Source organism: Protomyctophum bolini, assembly GCF_963924005.1.
Source record: "Protomyctophum bolini genome assembly, chromosome: 19".
Lineage (NCBI taxonomy): Eukaryota > Metazoa > Chordata > Actinopteri > Myctophiformes > Myctophidae > Protomyctophum > Protomyctophum bolini.
The window spans coordinates 16,382,498-16,403,707 of NC_137880.1; positions in this window are offsets into that span (position 1 = coordinate 16,382,498).

Sequence of the window (21,210 nt, forward strand, 5' to 3'; positions counted from 1 at the left end):
GAGGGCATAGCAGATGTAGGCTAACATACTGTCCAGACTAGCTCTCCTCAAAGTGTGGGGATGGCTGATTTACCCTGTGATTATCTGGATGCAGAACAGGTATGCAATCACTCATACAGCTCTGAGTCATTAGTTTGTTTAACTGACTGCAAGAGCAACATTTTCATCTCTGATGCACCTGCAGAACACAACACATAATTGGATGTGGAAATGAAAGAAGAATTAAGAAACAAACATTTTAGTTTAATGCAGAAGTTTGTATAATGAGAGAGTGCAAAACTATGATGAGTGACATTATGGCTTTCCTTTGAGTGCTTAGATAAATAGATTACTAGATTGCCTTGAAAAACAACAGCATTCATGAAAATACTCCCTACATTTCTAAAGCATATCCAATTAACTCACTAATCATGGAATACATCCCAGATGTCTTAGCCTAATTTTATACTTTGTCGCAAGACCATTTCAACAGTTTATGGAGTCCGCTCCATAAGAACAATGTATTTACATCATCTTTGTCGAGTGAATCAGTTTGTTATTATGTCATCACTGAGAGACAATAAATATAGATTTACCTTGAGTCCCTCCCTACCAGTGGTAGAAAAAGTACTCACATTCTTTATTTAAGTAAAAGTATCAATACTGCAATGTGGAAATACTCTGTTACAAGTAAAAGTCCGGAATTCAAAATGTACTGTACTTGAGTAAAAGTAAAAATGTTGGCATCAAAATGTACTTAAAGTACATTGTGTGTCACATTGTGTGTGTGTGTGTGTGTGTGTGTGTGTGTGTGTGTGTGTGTGTGTGTGTGTGTGTGTGTGTGTGTGTGTGTGTGTGTGTGTGTGTGTGTGTGTGTGTGTGTTTACATGGCTGTCATGTTGGAAAAAGCAGTAAATCAAGCGGGGTACAGCTGGTGCTCAGAGGAGCGGTCATTATCAAGACATAACTCACCACTGAATTCAGTGATTGACCAATCAGAATCAAGCATTCAACCAAGCCATGTAATACGTTTGCGATAGCATAGCCTACGTGCGCTATAGCAAGCCAGGACAATTCCCTCCCAGGCTCGCAATCAGTAATGTGATCTATTACATTGCATTACCCACACTGTACATAATTTGGTGTTTATATATATAACGGGTAAGGTCTAGTAAAAGTAATAATTGACAGGCATAGATAAAACAAACGTCCATTGAATAAACGTCCTATGAGGACTTATCCAGCAGTAAATTGAGTTAACCACTATTGCTGCAAATTAATTCTTAATTTGCACACATACAATCTCAACCTAATGAATTATGTTTGATAAAGAACAGCTGCTGTTCGCTTGACCTCTTTCTGAGGTATATATGTTTACCAACTTTGGGTTGCCTAATGCCTCTCTCATTCGTATGGCTTGGAGAAGCAATTGCCTTTCTGATTAAAAGTCCATCCAAATTAATGAGAAAACAAGCACATCCTAAAGTTGTCACGGCTCAGTTGTAAGTGTGACTGGGGAGAAACTCCAGGGGAGTTTTTAAGCGTCATGGCAATGTTCTACCGTCCCAGTCTGCACCATTCATAACGGCAATTGTAGTCAGAGGGAGGATTTGGCAGGAAATGAAAATGACTTAATTGTTCATTTACGCTAGGGCAAATGAAATCGATCGTTTTAGTATATAGGCTACGCAGAGACAAACAAAATCTCACTTCATCATTTTCGAGGCCTCAGACTGGGCCTTGCTCCAAGGCTCTTCAACAGTATTGGCAAACAAAACAGTGAAAGAGGTGTCATTTCAGAAGAAAAAATGGAGGGTGGCAAAAAAAAGTGACCACTTATTTCCATCTTATCTATCTATTCTATATGGATAGTTTGAAACAAATGTTTGTTGCTGACAAGAAAACTCATGTCTATACTGTAAGTAAGTAATGTGTCACATCTAGATAAACGGGTGTGGACTGAGATGCACTCATCAGCGATTTAAAATCAGTCACAAGTGGAGAAAATGTTCTGCATAAAATAACTACATTTGAGGTTATAATATGCAAACGCTATAGGGTTTTGCCATCCCCTGGGACACCCAAATGATGCCCCTGTTGTGACACCTGTCACTTTCTGATGACTGATTCAGCAGGTATTTAGCGTAGGTCCACACTCCTTCAGATCAAAGCAGCACCTGTCTTGTTATTATCCAGCCTCTACCTATCACTCAGCCAGTGTAACCTGTTCACAACATGTGAATGTGTATTAGAGTGGCTCAGGAGTCAGGGGAAAAAAGTGCCCCCTCTGGCAAAATACATGCAGGGTGCTGTTGCAGCATCCAAAAATGCTTAGAAAATGCAAGCCGTACCACTTGCATCTCTTTTCAAAAGATGCTGGGGGCTATGATCTAGTGTTACCAAGCAACCAAAACCAACCAGGACCTCACACACAGTGTTAAGCCTTTAGCCAAAACAATGGATTACCACCATCCTTAAACACTCACGGTAGCTTGCTGCTTGATATACATTAATATATGTACGTATGTCAAGCATTATATTATATGGAGAAATCGCTTTGACTTGGTGGTGCATGATCCCACAGGACACCAAGAATATACCAGCTGATCTAGTAGCAAGGCAATTCCAGAGAGGAATGTCAGAACAAACAGGGTGTTTGTAGGACAAAAGAGGAGAGAGATTAGACTGGTTATGGCTTATGGGTTAAAATGACATGTAGTAGCTTTCCAGGAAAATACATAATCTCTGGACAACTATCACCTATAGGGTGTGAGAAGAAAGACGACCACTAGCAGGGCCTTTGGCTCTTCGGTCTTGTTTCTTGTCTCTTTATCTTTGCCTCCTTGACCTCATGGCCTTTGTCTGGGGATGAATGGACACATTGGTATGAGCCTTTACCCCCAGGCAACAACTGATGCCTAATGCCCCATGCATTCTGTAAAGTCCTATATAAAGTTGTGTATGCTTGAAGTAGGCCACTATAAGCTCAGAGAGGTTACACCAGATGGGAGCTAAAACCCCACGGGACAGACATATAAGAGCATATTAAGAGCTTTTAGCTAGAACAGCCCCAGAGCAGTCATTTATGTGTGTAATTATTCTCGTTGTCTATGGAAGCAGAGGAACACCGATAGTAAGGACGATGAACTACAAAACCAGGTGAAGACTAACGGCAGTTGTAAATCAGTGATTCTCATCCTTTTCTGGATCTGGATCCACTTGAAAATCTCGAAAGTGGACTAGACTAGAGGAATAGTCAGGGGATTAATGTGCAGGTGGATTTGCATTAGTGTAACATGAGACAGTCAATTCAGGGATACACAATTCATTTTAAGATTTTAACAACTAACATATTACATATAACAGTATAACTTATTTATTAGACTGAAGCTGAATAAACATGACATTCAAAGTGATTATTATTGTACTACCCTGAGTAGAGAGGCTTTAACAAATGTAAGACAAAATGGAATTAGTGTTGGTGCATATTTTACACAAGCTATGCTGTATTATGTCATGGGGACCCAAATGGCACCGACTACTGTGATCTGGGAGCTAGCTGGTAGAGAGACATTTCAGATTTGAGTTTGTGTTCTTCTACTTTGAAGATGATGGTTATCTATTTTACAATGGAGTCCTGGCCAAAGAAGCAACAAGCAGGGATTACAACACAGAGATGTAGAATGCTGAATAGATGTATAGAATAAATGCCATTGTGGGGGGCTTATACTTTATGACTACCACTATGTATTGTGCTAATGCAGGATAAACATGATAAATCTATGAAGGACGATTTTACATGTGTATGTGGCTGCATGAACACACGGTTTATGTCTTTAAAAACATTCTTTCTAAAGCAGTTCAAGGTACAGAGGCCACCTTGAAAGAAGAAGATTCAAGTCAAGTTTGACCCCGGACTCCTCCTTGCTATTATGTCAAAGAGTCCTTGAGCAAGACACTGCTTCTGCTGCTAAAGATAATACATGTATGAAGGTTTCATTGAGACATTCTATAACGCTACAAGCCAACATTATGCATCGGCTGTCCTTGACATTTTTCCCCCACTCCTTTCCAAAGCACGTTGTCAAGTCTTAACTTAAAAGTTTCAGGAAGGGCTGTACTTCCCCAGCTGGAAAAATTGTCACAGATACCGTACAAAACCCCCATGTGGCGCTTTCTTCTTCACAACATGAAAGCCGTACAATCCTGGGTATAAGCCAGCAGATAAGCCTAGTGGACACTGTGGGCACATGCTGTCCTGACGCCTGGTATGGCTGGCAGCTGTGTTATTGAATATTGTCCCTGTGGGGTGGAAACCTATAGCTGTATGTCCACAATCCTTACTTTTCCACAGACAGATGTAACCACTTTCAACCTGGACATCAATAATTTTGGACAGCGAATAAAATTAATTGGCTGTCCAAAGTTATTTGAATTAATAGTTCATGATGCTCGTGCTTTTACACTTTCATCCCTATTCGATCAAGGACAGAGTGGCAGGCTGCTGCTGCAATGGAGTTTGTATTGTATTCAAACATTTTTAATACAATGTTTGTACAATGTGCCAGTCTTCCTACTAGAGAGGATTGTGCATCTTACTATCCTGAATTTTGAAGCCATACCAGAGGTTTGTTTGGTCCATGTCATTATAGCACAATCTATGCCATTTGTGGAGAAATCTTGTATAGATCTTAAACCCGCACTGCCGCCACAGCGCCGGAGTCAATGGTGGCATGGAATCGGATAGAAAAACATTTTCCAAAATACAGGTTGCAAAATAACACCGGTAATAACTAGGACTCTCCAAAATCAGCACTGACATTGGACCAAAAATCTGGCATCCAGTGGGCTCTACCCAGAAGGCAGAGAGAGGAGCACGCTGATCAGATAAACTTGAATCGCTTTGTGGGACACCAGGACGAATGGCATCGATGACAGTGCCCAACAATTAAAGGAGCATCTGAGCAGTGTAGCCTGTTGCTGGACCTGTCCTGCACAGCCTGGAATCTGTTTTTCCCCAGCCTCTTGTTGTACCCTCAGCAGATTTTAAAATGCTGCATTCTCCTGTGTTTGTAGCTTTTTGCTCTGATTCATACATTTCATCTATAGCTGCCTGTGCTGCTGATCCATGTAAGCCTGTGGCCCACTATCACCCTGACAAGATTTGGCTTCACGCTTCCCAGGCTGAGCTCCAGAAATGGGCAGCCTTCCACTGCGTCCTCCACCCTTGCACATCGTAGCACTGGCTGCATGTAGTATTTGTGCTTCTATTGCTGACCTCGGTTTCAGTGGGTGTGATATGAGCAGCATCTGTAGGGTCACTTTGTCTTTCATAAGTGGATGGCTTCTTTGTTAGTAAAGAAAAGCTAACATTTCACTGAACTAAACAAAAAGCTATTATTCATCATCAACCTGCACTTTCAAACTAATTGTATTCTGAAGCAATGTACTATAAATTCAGATGAGTCTTCAGACAGAGCACGTAACTGTGTCCTTCTACCAAACTGCCACTTTTGAACGACATCACCTTTGTGTACTCTTCTTTGATGCCTACTTTGAAGCAACATTGTTCGACGGACCGGTCCGGGTTCCCCAATTAATTGGGGGCCATATTTTGACTAGGGTACCAGGCTGGGGGCCGAGTCGCCACGCACGAGGTCGAGGTCTTGCCCTGAAAATTCATTTTCCCTAAAGCCATTCCCAAACTCTTCTGAAGCCACTTTAATCCCAAAACCCAGGTAGTCCAAGACCACCTTCTAAAAAGGGTCTCGCGAGTGGTTGTTTTTTGTCTACACCCAATTTCCATTGCGGTTTTCACACCTGCTCAAACAAATATTGCATCAAGCAGGTAAACACACTAGAGATCGAGGCAGCCGGATTAAACAGGGCAGCTGTGAAAATACCCTTCGACATCAATTCAAAGATTTGAGTCCCGTTGAGGAAAAAACTGTGAAGAACTGCTGGTATAACTACTGCCAATCAAACGTCAAAGTCCCCCTGTTTACAGCATGTTTATTGAACAATTGTGTACGTTTTAATTAGCTTCCCTATGTTTTATTTACCACATTCACATTCTGTGACAGGCGAGTGTATAGCTGTGAGCTATGGTTTTTGTTCTCTTGTAAAACATCCAAAGTTACAAGGATTGGTCTAGTAGTCACTATAGCTGTTTGAATGAAACTCACAAATAATATGTGATCTTTTTTTCCCCCCAGGGAAGCAGGGAATCATAGCTTTGTAGGAGTGCATGTGTAGTCGGAGAAAGGAAGGAGATTTATTCCTCTTTGAAGAGCCGACGATGGTGGCACACATTAAAGGAAATACTGCCTATGGTAAGTGGAACAACTATTATAAACATGGGAACGCAGTGAATTATGACTGTAAATATCAACTGTCCTGTGTGTGTAAATCCACCACAGCTTCAAATTGGTTGTTGTTCAGCTTGACCCACCAGTTTTGACATTGAAAATGATATTGAATGTTGCCCAACAGGCGCTCCCAGGCTGTAGACTGGTGTTATGAAACGAGTAATGTTCCGTCTTTTGATTCATCTCTGTCCTGGTTGTTGGGCGTAATTATTTGGGTAATGCGATTTAATAGATCATATTATTGATGTATGTATTTTGTTGTGTAATCAGTCTGGTTTCAGATGAACTTGCCCGTCGGGTATAGGAAACTTTGCAAAATGAAAAATGTCTGTGCTCGAAGGCACAGACGCCTTCAGAAATATAGGACCCTCCCACTGATTTAGCTAGCCAATTACAATTAACATATCAAGTCACCTGTGTGATCATGTGTAAGTAATTAGGAGAGGATCTATCCCCCAAAAATCATGTTTTTGCAACAAACATTCTTTTTGTGGCACCTATTTGAATGAAAATGGAATTGCTTTTGGCTCTCTGTTGATTCAACCACCCTCGACATGTGATTAAAATTTGGTCCCACTGACTTTGAAAGCAAATTACAGTGATACGGACTATCAAAATTGTGCCTGTGGTGTTTTAATCGGATAGGTGTGAATCCCTTGACTCCTTCAAAACCACTCTCAAAGGGCACCTACGGGCGGTGCAATTCGAAACTGGCCCCAGTAAAATCTGAATCCCCCCCATGCACCGCCCCCCCCCCCCCTTTCCCCTCACTGTATATGTTTCTTTTCCCTTTTTGCTTCCTTTATGATGAATTCCTGTTCTTTTCTTTAACTATATAGAAGTGTCTATTTGTACGTCTCTAAATGTTTTGATGAATTGAACAAGGTGGACCCTGTTGTACTTGTAAACAAGTGTAATGCTTAATTGGGTCGTCCACTCACAGTTAACAGTCTTTGTATTGAGTTTGTTCTTGAAATGTACTGTAATTCTGCAAACTGTTAATAAATATTTCAATCAATCAGGTCCAGAGATAATGTGTACCGATTTTTGTGAAATTTGGACAAAATCTTTAGATTAGAAAAAGTGTTTTTGGAAGAAAATTCAAAATGGCGGACAATCAACCTGACACAAATTTAGATTTTACGATCTATGGTTCAAGAGTTATATGGCAAAATGTAAAGTGGGCTGTTATAGCGCCACCATGAGGCCGACTGATTCATTTGAATAACTATTATGAACCTCCCCTCCAAGTGTTGTAACTGTAGCCCTTACAGTTTCTGACACAAATATACTTGAATGTGGGTTTTCACATTTTTCCATAAGTCAGACAGACAGACAGACATTCAGACGTTTCCTCTATTACAGTATGTATAGAGTCTGCCTGTGCTATTAACTCATTTTGGATAAAAACAACAACAATGCCGTCTTTATCCGCTGGAACCACCGCGAAGGCAGACACTGCGTCAAAGCCTGTCACATATATAAATGTGTCTATATATCATGACAAAAGGACAGCAGAACTGATGCAGGGCTAATGCACAAACAGTTACCAACGTCGCCAGTAGATGCGGACCCTGAGATAAACAACCAACACCTTTACTCAAAATGTCACACCGTCATCACTTGGAGCCGGCGAGGCCCGGCCAGAGTGTAAACTTAAACATTCCTTGGGAGTGTTTTTCCTGTGAAGGTTTCTACTGTCTCATGCCAGTCAAACACACAGTATCAATAACTATAGGCAACAAGCCTGGCCTGTGAAAATAAAAGAAGATATAAGTAGGCTACTCCACAGAAAACACAATTATGAGCATCCTAACTATAGCAGAGCAGCTTCGATTGGAGTGACTGTTGTAATCAGGGTAATAGAAAGAAGAGAGAAAAAAAAGTATCCTGATGTAAATACAGTCTATACTGTACTTTGTGTACTTGACAAACAACAGAAATAGCTGATGAGTGATGTGCAAGCTAACAACTGTGGCTTTAATTTCAGCATTCATTATCAATGCATAATTACAGTAGAATTCAAGCCGTTATAACACCTGCACCATATTAAGACAGCTGCAGGAGTCAGGCTGCATATCGTTTCTGTCGGGCAGGAGCCTTATTATCTCCATATTCCTCCATATTTGTATATGTGTATGTTTTGGAACACACATACACATACACACATTATTTTTTTATTGAAAAGTAACCGTTTTGGACATGGTTTCCCCCCAACAGCAGCACAAATTGGGCACATGTTTTCTGCTGTTGGGCAGAAACGTCATGGATTGAACTTGTTTTTCCGTAAATTACACCCTATAAGTGAATATACTACAACTACAGCATCAAACAAAAGTATCAAAAGTAGCAGATCCACACACGCACGCACTCACGGCACGCATGCACGCAGCACTATTTAGAAATAGCACCTTCAAGCACCTCACAGAACTTCCTATGGCATAGCTATTTCTTACCATCATTATTTCTTTTGTAATTGTTTTTATTGCTGCTATAATGTTGAGACGACGAACAAATGTAACAAGCAGTTAATCTTGAATCACACTTTACAATTTTGAGAAAACCTTGAACTGACTTTAACTATCACAAGCTCAGTGAGAGCTGGTGTATCTGTGACTAAATCTGTATCAAACGTTTCATTACAAAGTCACAAACTGCTGTAAAATGTGACAGATGAGATGCACAGTCACAGTCTTTTAAATCTGGACAGGAATCTGACAGGCATGGGGGCTCCTGTTGAGCTCCAGAGAGTCAAGTGAATGTATTTTCATGTACCTACTTTCTTCACAGGTCCCAAGTGCAGATTTGATCTGCGATTTGTAACCAAAGGTTGTGATGACAAGAACATATCGTCGCTGGCGGGTGGAAAAAACCTCACAAAGACCTGACCTGATCTAAAAAAATATTTTACAAAAGAAACCCCCAAACAAACGGTTGAATCATGGAGATACAGGGTTTCCGTCAGACAGCGACGATAGGAGATCCTGCACAGAGACCTGACTGACACAGCAGGCTCCCACTGAGCTGCCCATGCTGAGCAGAACAAACATCTGATCTCATTTTTTTACTCACAAAGGAACAGCCTTTCTCTCAGAGCACACACCGTAAAGAACACACATTTAATGTTCAAAGGCTTCAGCTCACAAGGTGTGCATGTGTGTGTGTGTGTGTGTGTGTGTGTGTGTGTGTGTGTGTGTGTGCGCGCGCATGTGTGTGGCATTTTTATCCATTCCAGGCAGTGATTTTCAATGAGTCCTTGGGGGGGGGGGGGGGGGGGGGGGCAGTTAATTTAGCATCAACGGCAATGTACAATGTAACCATGTCCTACGTTTTCTACAAAACATTAAATATTTAGTAAAATCACACCCATGTGAAGTGAGTGGTGCAACACCGGGGGGGGGGGGGTCCCCGGAAGTTCCAGACCCACAGGAACACACACAGGGTGCCGGCGAGCCGCCCCGCATCCGAAACGGTAGAGAAATGATAGAGTTACCATGTGGGGGTCCCCGGAACATCCAGACCCCCAGGAACACGCCCAGGGAGCCGACCCGGTTCCGGCGTGCCGACCCGCATCCGAAACTGTTGAGAAATACCGTGTGGGGGTCCCTCTACTGTACTGTACTGTCACTGTACTGTACTGGCACACCCGAAATCATCATATATACAGTTGATCAGCCTGCGTTGGAGCCCACTGACATCTAACTACGCGTCGGGGAGCGGAGAAGGGGGGATGCATGTGAGAATCCTGGGTGAGGAAGGGTCCAATTTGTTGACTGTTACAGAGTGTAAAGCTACAAGATCAAGCGCTGTGACGTGTGCTTTGAATGTGAGCTGACTGTCCAGGACAACACCACGGTTCTTGGCTGTTGGAACCGAAGTTACCAAGGCGTTGTCCATGCAAATAGTTAGGTCCATGGGGCAGGACATAGCTGGGTCTTGCTAAGCTAAGCTCAGTCTTGTCTGGGTTCAGCTTGAGGTGGTGAGAAGACATCACTGTGAGATGTCAGTCAGGCATGCAGTGATGCTGTCTTCTACCTGAAGAGCAGGTGGTGGGGGGGGGGGGGGGATAGAAATAGTTGGGAAAGGCTGCACCACATGCGCACACATGCACACGTTTGCATATGATATTCTCGTCGCTGTCCGGCAGAATCCATTTTCCACATAAATCAATGCTATTGAACCAGTGAGGAACGTATAGCCTTCGTCCTACTCCTGTAACACTCACTGCTGGGTCTGACAGGTGCCTATTTCTCAAATCCTACTGTATGTGTTCACACACACACACACACACACACACACACACACACACACACACACACACACACACACACACACACACACACACACACACACACACACACACACACACACACACACACACACACACACACACACACACACACAACAAATACGTGAGTGATATTCCTATTAACAACACAGGCAGGGTTAATGCCATGTATGGTATTATCATATACCTGCAGATTGAAAGTCAAGTTTACAGTGAAGCAGGCAAGGTGCCAAGCATGCAGCCTAGCCCGGGCTCAGCTGATGGATTATATAATGCTGAGTCTTTAATCCTCTCTAGTGATGCATTATCATATAAGCCCAATATAAATCTTGTTGATTACTATCTCAAAGCTGTAACGAACCACGATGACTATAGCCACACTGGATAATGTCACGGTGTGTACGTGCCTATATTGAACTGTGTGTGTGTGTGTGTGTGTGTGTGTGTGTGTGTGTGTGTGTGTGTGTGTGTGTGTGTGGTGTGTGTACTGTACACTGACACTCAGGGATGTGTGTTGTTGTGTGTAAGCAATTGTGTACATAAATGTGTGCAGGAAATATACATGATATATCCATGAAATGCATACACACCTGCATACAATAGTGTTCTCCTTATTTATTTCATGACCAGTAGTATGCCAGATACTATCCTTCAAAAAGACTGTGATGTTTATTTAAGCACCACACCATTGTTTCCACAATGGTGTGGTGCTTAAATAAAAGAGAAGAGACTGCTACGTATATTGTCGGGAAGAAACCTCCTATCCACATATTGCACTTTTCCCCCTTCATCAAACAAGAGCGTTGCACAAAAGTAGTGTAAATAGCAGATCAAAACGATTTGTGATGTGCTGCCTCGTGAGGTTGTAGATCAGTCATTTCCACTATTATTATATAATAAAAAAGAAGAAGAAACATACAAGGTTTCCGCCCGAAGTGACTCCCCACTGCTATTGTACTATTCATCAGTGCGGCCGGCCACCAACCCCAGCAGTATGACTTTAGATCTGAATGGAATCGATCTGCATTGTGTGCGCTCAAGGACTTTTCTTCCCCCTGAGTGACCCAGCCACAGATAATGCATTACTCATTAGGAGGGCTCCGTTTCCATCAGCGGGCAATTTCTCTAAACACGAATTCCCCATATATCTATTAGAAATTGAATGTGCAACACCTCCTCCTAATGACCTTCCTGAAATTACCCGCTGTACTGTAGCATCCAGGATTCATTACTTTACACTCTGTATGTTTGTATTGCTTGTAAAGTATCAGATAATCGGTTCGCCATGCAGGCAAGGGGACTTTATTTGTAAAGGACGTTCCATACACCAGGGCAAATTAAGCACTTCTCAGATTAATTACAAATACAGTAGAATATCAATTTACAATTAAAAGGTGCAATGGTACAGACCTAAAAAAGAAAGATAAGAGAGCAAAGCCAATATGGTAACACTTGTTATACATCCCATGTTTATAACGCATTATGAACACACGATTTCAGTGCAAGCTGAAAAGTTGTATCGTATGTATGTTGTATCGTATTATAAATGTTTGATGTTTACGATACGATATGATACGACACGAGTCGTATCATATCGTATCGTAAACATCAAACATTTATAATAAGTTATTAAGTTAAATGCTACATTATTATAAAAAGTTCATGATATGATGAAAAAATAATCAAGAAAGCATGAGTGTCTATTTCAAACATAATTTCACCCCCCTCCCTATCTACGTATTGAACAGTATTAGGATGTTGATATTGATTTTGTAATCATCTTTTGGGCCCCAAATCATACCGTAGAAAGCATGAGTGTCAAAGTGTTTTTTGACTGGACCCAAAAGCACAAGTGTCTATTTCAAACATAAAGTGTTTTAGGTATTATAATACTTGACATTAATCGCTAGGATGCAAGTGGGACGTATCCTCAGTGATGTATCCCAAGGTCATCAGGGTTTCGGGTCTTCCAACATCATACCACTCACTCAGGCGAGCCAGCCGGGGTGATCAAGTCCCGACTTACGTCCCAGTAGCTACCCTCGGTCAGTCCCATAGGGAACAACCAGGGACACACAATCTGCTGCTCCAGAACTAATCTGCCCGTACTGGGCATCCGGAGGGTACCGGGCGGGCCATCCGGCGCGTGGAGGGACTAGGCACTGTGGGTTGTCATTATAATAAAGTTTATAATGTGTTATGATTAAGCTTATAAAGTATAATGATTATTTATCAGCGCTTATACATATAATAATTTATTATATATTATGTGTGTTCATAATGCGTTATAAACGTGGGATGCATAGCAAGTGTTACCGAGCACATTGCAACTTCTATCATCTCTGCATCTGTGGCTTTTTGCCATTACTGCTAGGCAGTGAAAAATAAATAGGTTTTTAACTTTGAATTAAAAGTGGACAGAGTTGGCACTTGGTTTCATATAATCTGGGAGGTAATTTCAGGTCTTTCTTGACGTGCATGATAACAAAATGCTGCTTCACCGCTTTTGTTCTATAGCTCTTGGGACAACAATAGCCCAGCCGCAGATGCAGAGATGATAGAATGCTCTGTGTGTGTGTGTGTGTGTGTGTGTGTGTGTGTGTGTGTGTGTGTGTGTGTGTGTGTGTGTGTGTGTGTGTGTGCGTGCGTGCGTGCGTGCATGTGTGTGTGTGTGTGTGTGTGTGTGTGCGTGTACGTGTGCGTGTACACAGTATAGTGTGCTTGCTCACCTAGCTGTGTTCCATCCTTAGGAGGAATTGTTTGGAAGCATACTGAAGGAGGGGTATAACAATGATGGCTACCCGTGCACACTATTCAACAACTCTGGTCTGCCATTGTCTTTCTATTTGATGGCATGGCATCCCACACTACTGTTCCCGGAGCAGTACAATGATGAACAACTTCAAGTTCAAAGCCAAGCCAATACACACCTTTAGATCCGCTATTTTCACCAAATGTTCACTTATTTTAACCAAATGTTGCCTATTATGACACACCTGCATATAGTACAATGTAAACACAGTGAAAATAGGGAGGTTGCAGGGGTTCATGAGGTTAAGGAGAAGACCTTACTTCAGGCAGACAAACTGGCATCAAGCCAACGATATTGATTTAGGGCATAACATTACATTAAAAAGCAACTACAAGGTGAACACAGGCCAGTTTCAACACACGTTGGTCTTCCTCGGTGCCTGCATGGCTATAAACCAAAACACAAACCAATTTAAGGCATTTTAACTACACATACAGTATATCCTTTTCTAAATTGACTTTGTGAACACCATGCATTCATATGGATTTGAGTTTACTACCTCGTTACTGTGAACACCCGGTAAAGCGTCTCCTATTGGCTCACACATTTAATGGCCATATACAGTAGGTATATGGGTAGACTACTCTACTGAACTGTACTGTACATATGGGTACTGTATGTGGACAGGATTTATTCACTACTGCTACTGCAGTGCTGCTACACCCGCCTTATTTTTTCTTCCACTCCGTACACATAGTGCTTTATATTTTGTGATGATATTGCATTTAGTTGTTAATGGTGGTGGTGGGGGGGGGACGGGGGGGGGGGGGGGGGGGGGCGAATATATTCGTACTTCGCATTTATTTCCCTTTTAGACCAAGTGCTTGACTGTAGTCTGTACTGTTTATATTTCTGTCTCAGTTATGGTGGCTCCTACAGAGATGCTATTCACAGTGGTTTATGCTAAGTAGCAACATTCCCTAGTGCTGTGTTCTCCTTAGTGTTGTTGATGTCTGAGGTGGGTGGGTCTTTCAGTACCTTCATGATGCTCAGTGACATCATAGAAGGTAGGTTTGTTTCCCTGGCCACATTTTTTTCTACAGTTCGGGTGAATTTCACCCGTCTTTAGTGATAGTGTGGTATAGAGAAAAAAATCCATTTCACCCACAATGCACTTGATTTTTTAATTATTTTCTTCACTGGACCATTCTCACATGTCTTAGGAATGGGTGGACCAAAGGAGAAGTTCCCAACTTAATTTTTATTTAAACAAAAAAAGAATATGCTTTTTCACCATATTGCTGAGAAATGTTTTTTATGGAATATTTTGCATTCTGCAAAGTGCATTTGCTGTTAGTAGCAAGCAATGGCCATGGGACTTATTACATGGATTGACAACAATTGGTCAGGTTCATTGCAAGATAGATAGCACTGTTGGACATGCAGCAGAGCACTGTGCTCGTTCTCTAATCTAATGTACATACAGAATGTAGTGACGTATTGAGCTGCTCCTCAGGCCAAGCACCCTTCAGTGAGCATGGGTTGTATAGTCGAGACCCATCAGTCAAGACCATTACAAAACAAATTCCAGACAATAATAATTTGAAGATATCAATATTGTTATGGCAGAATATGTCCACACAGTGTGGATGAGAATCGGCAGTAATTACCGTATCTCTATACAAGGATTGTTTCAGCTAAAGAATGGATTGTGAAAAGTATGCCTACATTATTCCCTAAATACAGTACTTGTAAATATTTACAGGGGGGAAAGGGCACTAACCATAAACTACTGTAGAATGTATAGTCATAAACTGGAATAAAAAATGACTTATGCCCAGTGCCAAGAACAGAGCAAGATGTGGAAGACGGAGAGGTCACAGGGATCAAGGAATACTGCTCTACAGACCAGCAGTGGTGGAACGTAAGTACAGTATGTAATACTTAAGTACAATTTTGAGGTATTTGTACTTTCCAATTTCCAATACTACTCCACTATACATCTCAGGGGCAAATATTGTATGTACTTTTACTCCACTACATTTATTTGAACACTTTAGTTACTTTGTAGATTTGAATTATTATTACAAAACATCCACTTCAGCTCTACAGTATATGTTTCGGCCATTTGAAAATAGAGAATCTACAAGCTCACAATGTGCCACATTGTGAGCTTGTAGATTGGCTATTTTCAAATGATTTTTATACATCTGAAAACTTGTGAAATGGGACAGTCTGCATAATGACTACTTTAGTATATTTTGATACCGACACTTTTGTACTTTTACTCAAGTCAATTTTGTATTCTGGACCTGGAAAGTAGTTCTACATTGCAGTAGCCTATTTATACTTTTTTCCACCACTGCAAACCAGTCTAAGATATCAAGGCCTACAGACCAACAACCCAGCCTCTCAGACCAGTCTAGGATCTCAAGGCCTACAGACCAACAACCCAGCCTCTCAGACCAGTCTAGGATCTCAAGGCCTACAGACCAACAACCCAGCCTCTCAGACCAGTCTAGGATCTCAAGGCCTACAGACCAACAACCCAGCCTCTCAGACCAGTCTAGGATCTCAAGGCCTACAGACCAACAACCCAGCCTCTCAGACCAGTCTAGGATCTCAAGGCCTACAGACCAACAACCCAGCCTCTCAGACCAGTCTAGGATCTCAAGGCCTACAGACCAACAACCCAGCCTCTCAGACCAGTCTAGGATCTCAAGGCCTACAGACCAACAACCCAGCCTCTCAGACCAGTCTAGGATCTCAAGGCCTACAGACCAACAACCCAGCCTATCAGACCAGTCTAGGATCTCAAGGCCTACAGACCAACAACCCAGCCTCTCAGACCAGTCTAGGATCTCAAGGCCTACAGACCAACAACCCAGCCTCTCAGACCAGTCTAGGATCTCAAGGCCTACAGACCAACAACCCAGCCTCTCAGACCAGTCTAGGATCTCAAGGCCTACAGACCAACAACCCACTGTCTCTCAGCATTTTATTTCCTACAGACCAACAGCGCTCTGTCTCTCAGCATTTTATTTCCTACAGACCAACAGCGCTCTGCCTCTCAGCATTTTATTTCCTACAGACCAACAGCGCTCTGCCTCTCAGCATTTTATTTGCAAGTATTCTCATATATTGCTGCTGTTTGTGCTCCATGTAAGAAGAAAAATAAACTTTAGCTTCTTTTAAATCAGAAATGAATAATTGATTCAGTGTAAGCATCCTACGGGCATTCTACAGCAGCACCATCGACAACATCCTGATGAGCAAGGTTATTATGTTTTCATTTTTTTAGTTTAGCCTTGATTCATTTTCAAATTGGGTTTGCTAATTAGGTTTAGTCTTTATTAGTTTGAGTGCTAGCTTTTTATTATAATTATGGGATATTTGTCAGGGGTGAGATTCAATAAATTAGTGAAAATAGGCAATCTACAAGCTGACAACGTGTTATATCACAGCACTTTAAATTTGAATGTGTGGAAATACTAGGCTTACAGTATGCCTGACATTCTGTCAGACTAAAACTGCAAAATCGCCATTTTCTCCATGATTTGAGTTTGACACATAACTGTTTCAGTTAGTTATTGTTTGTTTTCAGTTAACAAAAAAAAAAATTCCTCCAATTCTAGTTTCAGTTATTTAGTTTTAGTTAACTGTAATAACCCTGCTGATGAGCTGCATCGCCCCTTGACTGCAAAGCAGTACAGAGCGCACCATCAGTGGATGCTCCATGACATCCAGAAGAAGCTGTGCGTAGCCAAGGCTGAGCGGATCATCAAGGACACTCACTACCCTAGACAGAATCTGTTCACTCCAGTGCCGTGGCCAGGCAAGTGATGCCTCTCAACCATCAGGCTGTTGAACAACCGCTGAGCACAGCATGAGAGAGAGAGAGAGAGAGAGAGGGATGGATGGATGGATGGATGGATAGATAGATACTTATAATAACCCTTTGTTATTGCTTACAACTAAAATTGCTGTTGGGACAAAAGTGATCTTAAAGCGTTCATTCTTGTAGGGCATCAAACGGAACAGATCCTTGCGACTGCTTTTCCAGCCAGCCAGGATGTTGTGGAGAGGATGACTCACATTGTCCATTATGGACCACACATCATTGTGTCTGGCATCTCTCAACAGTACCCAGTGGGGTCCCCGTTACCACAGTACTAATAACATTATAGATCAGTGGGTTACTGTATGTATGAACTGGCACCGGACTCCTACGATGCAAGTGAGGTAACATGCGGTACCCAGTGCCCACTACACTACTCGATCTGTTCATAACTGATCGACTAACTATGGAGATACAGAAATTGCTGATATTGTCAAAAGAAAATGCGGACGTACAGTACAGTATAGTGCATGTTTGATATCTGCTGTGGTTTATTTCATTCTACTTTGACCATGCATGTTCAGTAAATTTGACATTCTATAATCATATTGTGTCTTCTTGTTAAATGACATAGTTGCCCTGGTTTCTTTCTCTACTCTCTAACTCTCTTATGGCTCTTTTGTTGAAACAAAACAGTAAGTGCTTGCACAAATAACAATTTCACCCACTCATTTTCACCTGTGATGTGACAATAAACTGGCATGAAAGAGAAGTCAAGAAGAGTATAATGTCCACTGCAAATCGTACAAATCCAGGATAGGAGACTTGTACATAGACTACGGTACCATTCAAGAGAAGAGGAAAAAGCTGAATGATGCCTGAGCCACTGTATCTGTGGTGAAATGAGCTGTCTTTAGGAGACAGAAATCATTTACCTTCTCATTAATGAGCAAGCACGTTGTTTAGGTTTCATCAGAGATGGCTCATCTCAGCGTTCGCCAAAGGACGCCCCTCGCGTTGACCTCCCCCACCACCACCCCAGCACCCTTGTTAATCCTCCTTGCAGGTCCGAGGAGGTCGGACTAATCCTGTGAAAGACACTAGACGCGGAGCTGGGGATTATACAAAGCCCCATCTTCAGCATTTTGTTTTAATCCCACCCACGTAGAATGGAATCGATAAGGAGCCTGGGACTAATTGTTGGTTACCTCCGTACACGTACACATACGTACACACACACACACACACACACACACACACACACACACACACACACACACACACACACACACACACACACACATACTATTGAGGAATTTATGATGATCTGTGTTGGATCTGAATGTAGTTATATTTATTCAAAGCTCTTGTTCATATTTTTCATTGGGTAACAGGCAACATAGTCACTTTCAACCTGCATGCCATCCTTATTTTGGGCATGTCTTATAGGTGAAAAAAAACAATAAAACATAATATAATATAATAGAGGGTATGCACATGCATAAAGTGAATAGCAGATCGAGTGGCAAATCGAGTGGCAAAGTGAGTGACAAAGTGAATTTAATGTTATTTAAAGTCATTTACAATCAAATAGGACTTTTCTGTTTGGATGTATGGGTAGTTTTTTGCCACTCAGTAGACATTCCCACATAACTTCCAGGTATGATGATGATGTCACGCGCATACCCTCAATTATAGTAATGAAGATCTACATCTACAATCTCACAACACATCTCACTAGTCTGTGACGCATTTGAGCGTGTAGATTTTAGAATTAGAATTGTGCTACTCTTGTGCGATGTACAAAACAGGGCATTCATTTATGACAAAAAGAGGACTTATGCCCTACAGCGACAATGTTATACGTGTACATATAGACGGCAACGCACACATGTACTTGGAATAAGCAAAGAAACACTGTAAGCCCATTATGTGCCTGTTTGCACTGATAAACACACAAATACATTAATGGTAAATTGTATTATATTGATAGGAAGAGCTGGCGAAAACCTCTGGGAAAGCAGCAATAGCTCTCTTCAACTCCCTGGCAAATACTGTACGTTAATGAATGTAATCTAATATTTGCAGCAACCTCACACTGCAGATTGCATGGACTTCCAAACACAATGACAACTGTAGTAAAACCCTCACCTTCAGTCCATATCGGATCCCAATAACTGTCGCCTGGCACAAATACATATCAATTTGGTGTTCCTTCATCGGACAAAGTTTGAGAACCAGTATTCTAAGTTGTAATAGTGAGATAATGAGATCACACAGTGGATTAACCACTGATCAAAAATTGTGATGATGTGATAATGAGTTCACAGAGTGGATTAACCACTGTTCTAAGTTGTAATAGTGAGGTAATGTAATGAGACCACAGAGTGATTCAATTTGTTCAAAGATGGAAGCACCAATGATGACTTATCAAAGAGGATTTTGTCTCTCTTCATTAGGTAAGTAATTAAACTTCATTGATAAAGCACATTTCAAAACATGCAGGGACAAAGTAACACAACATACCAAAGTAGACTGCTGTGTTGTTATACAGTATGCAAATTCACATAGAATTAAGAGAGAATCGTCTACATTTCTAATGCATGATGGATATAGGAAGTAGTACACTCTATGCCCATAAGGCAATTCAGTATGCTAGGTTTAAGTGGTTGAAATGGCGCTTCTACAGTATGTTATCAATACGCCTCTATGACAAAATGTCAACAAGACAAATTCTTGCACATTCACAGTTAAAGTAGTGGTAAATCGAGTTCCGGACAGTGTGTGATTTGATCTTGTTTGAATGTCTGTGTGAATTTGACTGTATTTAATTTCTTAGTCACTCATCACAGAATAGTTGATATCACAGTAGCCAATAAGCCATACAGTACAGTACTCTGAAACAGAACAAAGACAAATTCCTTTTGTGTCAAATTGAAATACCAAGAATATTTGAAATTGCTCAGCAAGGTTGCAGCAAGTGCCATTTGTCAATAACAAGCAGTTAGGGTGACGCTTGCGACCAGCAGCAATAACTTTGGTCTGACTGATGTATTTATATGTGTTTCAAGCCTTATGACCTGCTGTAAAACCTTTTGCCCTTCGGGGACACTAATTAACAACCTTGAACCTTGGAACGTCCATTGTAAAACAGTTGTATAATGTTACTTCCTTGTTAAAAAATTATACTAATTAAGGTTAAGTAGTGGTGTTCCATTCAGGTCAAACCGAGTCAGGGTGCCGCTATTGTACATGTTGGCTCTCCGAAAGTTTTCTGCTACACACAAAACGGATCAGAACCTTAATTAGCATAATTGGTAACACCTGCGAATTTATGTCAATATGGCAACTGTGAAAAAAGGTTCTTGAGGTGGACTGTTAAGGTAATCGCTTTCTTAACAGCTTCCTAGTTTTCCCTCTTCAGGGGACTATACTGATTATAATGCTGATAATAATTAACAGCAGGTCTTATCTCCTTGGTAGCCTTTATCACAACTGCCAGATCCTCTCCAGCTTGGATCTCAAAGATTATATCTTCAATAATGCCAGCGTTATTTTGGCAATACGTAAAACTCCACTGAATCCCAGGCTTTGCTGATTTGATATCGACTTAAGACAAAGTACTGTAGTGCAAAGAGGCGGTTCAGCAGAGCCTGATGAGTAAATATACCTCTCTAATAAACTCAAGGCTTTGGTCCTGTTGGGGGCGTGGTGGCACAGCCGGTAGCGATGTCGCCTCACAGCTAGAAGGTCCCGGGTTCCATGACAGAGTGTACTACAAAATTAAACGGAATCTGATCGGGCTGAAACTTTGCATACATCATAGACATGACATAGAGACGACTGACATATTGGCCACATGTACGAGATCCACAGTGGAGCCCTAATCAATATCTAGAATGCTTTCTGCCCACTCCCTCCATCTGGTTTATTCAGTTTTAGTTTTTCATGAACTCATTGCATTTGTGTCCATAATTCCACACAG